Source organism: Dermacentor andersoni, chromosome 8 (genome assembly GCF_023375885.2).
Source record: "Dermacentor andersoni chromosome 8, qqDerAnde1_hic_scaffold, whole genome shotgun sequence".
Classification (NCBI taxonomy): Eukaryota; Metazoa; Arthropoda; class Arachnida; order Ixodida; family Ixodidae; genus Dermacentor; species Dermacentor andersoni.
Window position 1 is genome coordinate 80,556,288 of NC_092821.1, and position 7,059 is coordinate 80,563,346.

The window sequence follows — 7,059 nt, forward strand, 5'->3', positions numbered from 1 at the left end:
TGCCCTAAACTGCTTGATCTCATCTTTAAGCGTCTCATTCACTCGGGTAATCTGTTCTAACACGTTTCTAATCTGTCTCATTTCCTGTTATAGGGCGGACCCCTTAGCTTTAGGCGATTGAATAGCAGTGCCGGAGACCACGCTGGCCCAGCTCAGCTGTGCTTTGCCCCCCGTCTCCCCCTCGACTAGTTCTCGAACAGGACTTCGACCTTGATCTCGTCCATGATCTGGATTTAGACCTGGAACTGGAGCGTCCGCGACCGGCTTCCCCGGGCAAGTCTCGGGAAGGAACCGGAGCGGTCTCTTCCATAGTTTTTCCTGCTTGTTTCTTTTATGCCGGTTGAGCGCTGCTTGCTCACTAGTCTTATGGTTATTGTTGTTGCTCTCTCTGGTTTCTTTGTAGTTGTGGTAGTAGTACTCTTCCTCTTCGACTTCTTCTTCTTCCTTCCCCCATCGCTCCCAGTGGCGTCTCCTGACCAGGTACGGTATCTTGTATCTTGCCTTGAACTTCTTGTCTCCCGTGAGCTGGTCTTTACGGCAGAGTTGGCACTCCGCTTCGTAGTTGTGATCCTGCTGTGGATTCTTGCACCCACACCCCCAGCAAATCTGGTCTTCAGGGTTGGGGCACACGGCAGCCCTGTGCCCTGTTCTTCGACATCCACAGCATACATCGACGTGCTTTTTACATGAGGAGCATTGGATATCTCAGATATCTTGGAACGCGGCAACCTTCAAATAAAACGGTCACGTTGTCTGTGTTAGCCATTCTTTTGGCGTGCAAGACTCCAGGAATTTGCGGCGTGACCAGACTGGTCAATATGTCCTCCAGAGTTTCCTCCTTGGATATTCCTCTGATGAGACCCTTGGATGTGTTATCAGGAGCTGCTGTGTAAGCACTTGCTTCAAATTTTTTTTCTCCAAGGCGTAGCTTATTGATAGCCCCATATTTCCTGGCCCTTTCCTCGGAAGGCGTGCTGAGCACCACTATATTTTGCTTGCTGTTTATGCATATGCTATCGTCCTGCGCTGTCTCTTGACCGACCCCGGTAGCGGTGCGCAGGCAGCAGTAAATGCGATCCAGCTTGTAGGTACATTAAGTCCATTAAGTCCGCCACGTGGACGCGCTATAACTCTGTAGTCTTCTTTTGGCAGGTTAGGCAGCCTACTTGCTTTGATATTTTGTCGCACCTTGCGTTCATTCTTCCATTTGTTTCTGTTTGTTCCTTCCCCGACAGAGGTCCTTCCCTGCTGCTTGTGTCCCGCCAATCCGGCACCACCGCTGCATCTTTTTTTAGCGCCTATTCTAACTTCAGATTAGCCTGATTCTTTTCCTCCGTCGGCGCGCTAGGCCGAGCTCTCTCAGCCACCGCTGCGGCGGAGACGGTCAAGGCGTAGAGGCGTTCGTGTTAGATGTAGATCTCCCGCCACGCGTAGCGAGAAGAAAGAACGATTGACGGCTGAAAAACGTGCCCACCTGATGGAGAATGGTATCCTTGGGGTCCTTGGCACTTGTTATTTTGATTACCAATAGATTTCTCCACAAAATGCGATTTTCCGCCGCGAATCGTAAGAAAATGCGGAGCTGACACAACGTGCATCCACACTCAATGACGTCTTCTTCTTGGTACCAGATTTATTAAGTCTCATGCCCTAACCTTACTCTGGTACGATGCAAATAACATATCGATTCCGGTATGCTATTTGCACATTTCAACGAAATGAGCAACATCGAATATGGTTTGAACAATTTTTACTTCGATGTCAACTAAATCGACATTCAAGACGCATTTGTGAAGTTGGCGTCGGCGTCGCCATGATGTTCCGTATGAAGTCCAATGGTATAACATCACTGCCGCGCGCCGTTTGCTGAATGTGCAAGTGTGTGAGGATGAGCGGACTATACAGCTCCATCTAGCGCATGCAAGGGAGGAAACTGAGGAGGAAGAGCGCCGTCTTCCGTCACGCGCAAGGCAGCGGGCAGGAGAGAGGAAGGAGGGGGGTCTTTCTACTCAGGTGGCTGCTACATAGGCCGTGCGCGGCCGCGCAGTCTCTATTTTGACAGCGCCATGAGTAAAGAGTCTAGGTGCGCCGGGGGCTCACAGCTTCGTGTGCGCTGTGCTCTCGCCGCTTAGTTCGCACTGAAGCGAAAGGCAGCACGAATGTCAATTCGCTCACTGTTGCTGCGGCTCTACCTCACGCCCGCATTTTGACAGCAAGTGTCCGCGCTCATCGGGTGGGATGCGTTTATGTTTGATCTCATCTTTAAGCGTTTCATTCTCTCGGGTGGCGCGCTTCACACGACGTTTGTAAGTTCAGTTAGGAAGTATATCTTTACCAATTCATAAGGCCGATAAAGCTGGTATACTTACTTGGTGTAGCGGTCTACTAGTTTGCTATCGTGATCGTTGCTTCGCCTTTTCGATGCTATTTTTAACAGATATTAAGGAGTGAATCAGTATGAAAGCATATCATTATAGACATCGGCATCATTAATAACTTCGGGCGGACGTCTTAGGCTAGTAAGAAGTGAACTTCCCAAAGCAGCGCGCAGCAATTAGAGAGGAGCAGAAAAGAAAAAGGGAAGGCAATGGTGGTAAACAAAATAAGCTTCTGATTTGCTACCCCACGCCGAGGAAAGAGGCAAACGGAGAAAGACGGAACAGCGAGAAGGTTCAAGGAACGAAGCGATGAATTCGTGTACGCAATATAACGGTAGCAGGTAATCAGAGGCATTCACAAAGGCCAGTCGCGAAGCAATAAATGAGGCGCCGCAATACATTTTGGCTCCCTTGGTTTTTCTAATGTGGTCATAACTTTAGGCACATATGTGCTCTTTCATTCTACTTACACAAATATCTTGCGTGTGGTCGGAAATCGAATCCACGACTTTCTGTTCAACCGCAGAATTACATAGGCACTGAGTCATGAGGCGTCTCTAGCAGCCATACTAGAAAAACATTAGTGCAGGCTATTTTCCTTGCCTAGAAAGAGAATTGGCTTTCCCGAGCGCTTTTCGAGGATACACTAAGGCTATACATTTTTACGAATGCGGTAAAGCTGCAACTGCGAGCAGCTACTCGAAGCTTCAACTTTACCGTATTACTTGTCCTATTTGCTGCCTTCATATCTCTGACTCAACACAAAATTACTCAACGCCGTATCTATTGTGCTCAACAGTGGGAGTATCAGTGCTAAAGTATTTTCCTTGTTTTTTGTATGTTTGTATAGCTACTACAACGGCGTCATGCCTGGAATCATTCTGCGAGACCTTGAATTTATAAAACGTATCTACATCCAAGACTTCCAGAATTTTACAGGACGACGGGTGAGATATTGCTTGAATAAAAATTTCGAAAATGATTTTTGCGATATAACTTATGCCGAAATAAAAGCATCTGCAATAGGACCTTCTTCAACTAATAGAACAATACGCAGTAGTACAGCCCTAAACATTAGAGAGCTTCAGCTTCTCCGTAAACTTCTCACCATTTACGGATGATTGGCTTCCCGGAGCCATGGACGGAAGTAGGAACGCTGATTTCGGCATGTTTGACTTTGACTTTATTGAAATTTAGACAATACACAGTTGTCCAGGTGAACAGCGCTAAAGGTAACACATGTGGTCACCTGATTAGACCCTAGATACTCTGCGTTCACGCAGGCACAGTTTCTACATTGTGAGTTACGAAGTACAAACAAATTCTTACAGGAAGACTACAACAATTCACATACAGCAATATACGTACACTGTACATTCAAATCAATCTTATTAAAAATTTATAATAACTGCAAGCATGTTCACTTGACGAAAAAATAAAGAAAAACACCCAAGGAATCCTCACTGGATCTCCTAAACAAGAATTAAAACATGTTCACTTGACAAAAAACGCACGAAGAAAGGAAAAAATCCTAACTGCTTTATACACGATTCAAGAAAAATCTCTTTGCCTGGTTTCGGAAACAGGCAAAGAGAAACAGGTTTCTATTATATCAATCAGGGCAGGAAAAAGGTTTAACAAATTAGGAATTTGCCAACTTAATAGCTGTGTTCCGTAATTCGTCATGGCATTATTCTTTGGTGTACCTCAAAGAGAAGAGTTGCGGATTAATTTTGAAATCTGAAAATGCAAGCTCTTATAATCGCAGTTTATATAGTGATTAAATGTCCAAGATGCAATTATGCGTTAAGTACACAGATGTTGATTCACGTTGTGCTAGGTTTTCAATAAAGCGCACACTTTTTCTGCATTGGATGGAGGCTTTGCATGATAGACCTAGTAGTGGTGCCCCAGACAAGCAGGCAGTAATGTAGTCGCGAATGAACAGTATTAAAATACAGTTGACGTCGTATTTAACGAGGGAACAGTAAGCCAAACTTATTAAGCATACCAATACACTGTGCAATTTTGCGTTTAATACAGTGAACATGACAAGACCAATGAAGGTTTTCATGAAACTGAACACCTAAAAATTTAATTTGTGTTACCTTTTCTAGCGGTGGTGACTCGAATGCCACATCATTATTAATATAAACAGGTCTGTTAACAGGAGTAAAAACAATAAAAACAATGTACTTACTTTTGTCAACATTAAATGAAAGTTCATTTGTAACAAGCCAATCAGATAGATTCTTAAGACATAAGTTTACACACGGAATTAAGGAACCTAAATTTTCACCAAGAAAAAATTCACTTGTGTTGTCAGCGTAAAGGATAATAGAAGGGGTTTGTGGGATAGATACCATGCCATTGATGGATAAAAGAAACAGAGTAGGTCCTAAGATTGACCCCTGAGGAACCCCAAATTTTATTAGCTCAGAATTGGACGTGGCATTATTATTAATTATTATTAGTATTATTGTTAATTGTGATGCTTGGTCCCAAAAATCTTCGAGTCACCAGTGTAGACTACTGGGGAATATTCTGACTGGTACAACAGCAAAAAATCACTTTAAATAATTGCATACTCGTCACCATACCCTTCTCAAGGTCAGATTAGAAATGTTCTCTTATGGAGGCTACGCGGAAGGGGTCAACAAGAGATTGGGCCCAAGAAGATCGCTGCAAGCATCTTTAGAGACTCATTCCCCACTTAACAGTTCGAATGCCGTGTGACATCGAACATAGCCAGGCGAGCCTTCTGCACATGGTTATACTAGATGTTGTGTTTACGAGAAAATATTTGCATCGCACTTCACGCGCGGACTCCCTAGATTACGATACGCGTTATATGTCTGACAAAGTTGACCACGTGCTTGTTTGCTTGTCTCAAATAAGACCGTAAACCGCAAGTATTGGCACCTTCCGTGGCAACATTGAATAAGTGGCCGTTGAGTAAAAACGTATAACTGGGCCCATGACCGGACCGAATATAAACGAAGCCAGCCACTCAGACACTGTTGAAATTTCTGTTTGCACAGGCCTGGATTCGAGACTGAGAATGGCACCTTTGGATACGAACGTGTACGATTCTGTAATGGCCACGCTACTGTACCTATGCTCCCCATTACTCCTCATAAGCCTTTCTTTTTGTCCTTTTCCCTCACGCTCTGAGCCAAGTAACAGGCTAGAGGATATTACCCCAAGATTACTCAAATCCTCTTTGTCTATATTGTCTTTATAGTTATATTCTATCGTTTCCTCAAACATTCTCCTCTTTCTGTCATTTAATAGGATCCGACAACTTCTGCATTAGCTTTTGCGTACATACTATCAATATTTCTGAGCAATACAATTTGAAACTGATTCCTGCTTGGATTCCTTGTTTTCTTTCTTTTCCAGGTCATGTCCGCCGTGTCAAAAAGCCTCGCTGTCAACGAAGTTCGAATTAGCAGAGTGAGTGGCGAAGATTGGCGCCACCTGAAGAAAATCATGCTTCCCGCCTTCAAGACGGGCAATGTGAAGAAGGCGAGTCGAACGTATTTTCAAGTGACACTCCTTAGTCGAGTTCAAGCCATCTTTCTGTACGTATCTGGCTTCTAAGGCCGAACATGCTTCATGGTATTATGGCGCCATCTTGGAATGTTGAGTGAAGTGGATTCCTACTTTACCATTTCAAGGAGAGAGCTCCATACAATAAGTACAAGAGCAAACTGTGGCGCTAGTACTTATGCGAGCTGCAAGCGGCGCGGTTCATCCAGCATGGGAATGATGATTAGCGCACGGATTTGCTTAACCTTCGTCCTTGCTTCAAAGGCCTTCATAACTTCGTAAACACATAATTTTTAACAAAGTACTTTGTTATAGATAAGTAATTAAATGTTATGAAAATTGCCTGAAGGCACGATTGGAACACGAAATATGTGGAGGAGTTTCTCAATACGGAATCCAGGGCGCCACGTACGAATTCATCGACAATCAGCACAGAACGTCCTCACGAATTTCTCGGGTGCAAGCCAGTGTGTTCAGGCTGTGGGCGCATTTTCGATTTACCCACCTTGTTAGGTTAACGCTGCGATTAGTATTAATTTCGCGTGTTCGCGGAATCTCTTGCGTTTAAAAAGCATAAGTAATTTTAAAATTTAGGACAATGAAGGCAGATAAAGCATAATAACCAAACGCATAAAATCCTCTTATTCTACAAAGCGACGATCAGACAAATTCATCTACTAACCATCATTCCCATGGCGGATGAATGCTGCCAGTGTCAGAGTTCCTTCCAATATCTATTGTAGGAATCTCTATGGCGCCAACGCTGCGAACGCCGGCTGGTCCCTCGGGCTCACGTCAAGTGCCGCCGAAAAAAAAAATGACCCTACGTGCATCTTCTTGCGATATACGCGCGCCCTCCCTCGCCATGACAGGTTCACTTTCCACAGGATCGCTCTGGTTTCCTTCCATCTTCGTGTAATCGATGTCTAGACTAAAGAACGTGCTAGCTTTTGCTGAGCTTACGAACTGCAATCGCAAGCGGTGTGAAGCAGAACATCTTCGCTACGTCGCCAAGACATATGAAGCTACAGCCGCTTATTTATAGCAGATTAGGCTAGCCGTCAGCGAACAATGTAACACCCAAACGAAGCAACGCAGGAAGGCCATCTTAGAGCAGAGACGGAGCACT